Consider the following 1,843-nt stretch of genomic DNA (forward strand, 5'->3'; position numbering starts at 1 on the left):
TCAGACTGTACAGAATATACAGTACTATGATTTTTTTTACCCCATTTTACCTCCAGAACTGTTCTGCTGCAGCTGCTTCATCTAATTAACGTCAGTGAGTACATTGGTACAAATGAGGTGTCGTTTCTGTGCAGCTTAAGCAGTTTTGTGTAGTGTGTAGGTACACAACATGACTCGGCATTTCTTGTAGTTATTTGTAGGCTGATTACAATAATGAGGTTGCTAGTGCATGTCAAAGGCTGCTTGTTTCTTTTTCCAGTCAGTCTGAGTGCTTCGAGCTACATCTATGTTAAACTGTCCCTCTGAGAATATAAACTAAAATTCATACACACGTGCACAGGTGTATTTATATAGATTTAGCCTATTCTCATAATTATGGCACTGAATGGAAACAGTTTCACAAAATGGTTTTTATTGAGTTGATCTATGAACATGCTGTGTCATGTTTATGAAAAGTGGAAACGCCTGTTTGATCATTTCAGTGTTGACTTTTTATATATCAGCAACAACAGAAATGTCCAAACAGGTTTTCTGTTGGGAACTATACTCATTTTTATTTTTATTTTGGATTTGTATCTGAGAAATCTGCTTTACCTACAAATTACATAAATATTCTTGTATTATAATTACTTGTCACATACAGTGTCATGATGTGAATTTTTTATAGTTATTAGGGTAAAACAATGTCTTGCTTATCTCTTTTTAAATATTAACCTAGCTGTGATTAATTTAATTTGTACACTTATTTTAAAACATTTTTTAAACAAGCAGAAATTAAACTTTTTAAATGCCAATCTTTGGAAATCAGGGCATCTAATTAACGATATACAATACAGATATTTAAATTTTTTGGTCAATTTATATTTTTAATTTCACAAAATGTAGAGCATTGTTTAACTTAAACGTGTATTTAACAATTTTCAGAAGAAATTGTACACGTAAAATAGCAATCACACTTAAAAAAAATAATTGTGGCCATAGTAAGCTAGTTGTAGCTGATGCTGCATCTTTATTTTCCTACTTRGTAATTGACTAAGTACAGTCATGGTCAATGGCCAAGTTTTTCAAAAGTGGCCAGAATGAGAAGAATCAAATCAAATCAGCTTTGTCATTCTGCTACATGCACAGTATGAAGCTGAATCCGAATAAAATGTTGTGCTGTCAAAACTTCAGTATATAATGAATAAATGGCCAAAAAAGTCAATTTTTTTATATTATCCTATTGAAAATGTGCTTTTTGTAAAAAGAAGATATGTTCTGGTTGTTGTTTTTCATCAGTTTGTTGAGCACATCTAGAGCTACAGCTGTAACCCTTCATAAGTGCATTGTTTATGTTGCGTTTGTACCAACACACCCACAAAGGGAGGAAATTCAGCACACACAAACAATGAAGTAGACAGAAGTAAAGTTAAAAAGCAAAACAGGAAAAGCTGAACTGGTTCCAGGTCCGATTGGTATTCAGAGACCGAGTTTGTTTTCAGGGAAGCATTCCTGCAGGAGCAGAGAGGAGGTGATGCAGAAAAGGAGGAGGAGGAAGAAGAAAGTGACTCTTATTCTTCCTCAAAGGTCAAGAGCTTTGGCTTTGCCTCTCCTGTGTTTTACAAAGTCTAGGGTGGCCTATTTATTGTCAGTCATTGACCACCAGCAACAGATTATTCTGTTTTATTAAACATACCTGAAAGCTAATTAAGTTTAATCACATAAAAATGTACAAAAATCTGCAGACATGTTGCAGTTCCTGCTCACATATACAGCGGGTAAAATAAGTATTGAACACATCACCATTTTTCTCATTAAATATATTACTAGAGGTGCTAATGGCATGAAATTTTCACCAGTTGTC

Source organism: Austrofundulus limnaeus, unplaced genomic scaffold, assembly GCF_001266775.1.
Source record: "Austrofundulus limnaeus strain Quisiro unplaced genomic scaffold, Austrofundulus_limnaeus-1.0 Scaffold137, whole genome shotgun sequence".
Classification (NCBI taxonomy): Eukaryota; Metazoa; Chordata; class Actinopteri; order Cyprinodontiformes; family Rivulidae; genus Austrofundulus; species Austrofundulus limnaeus.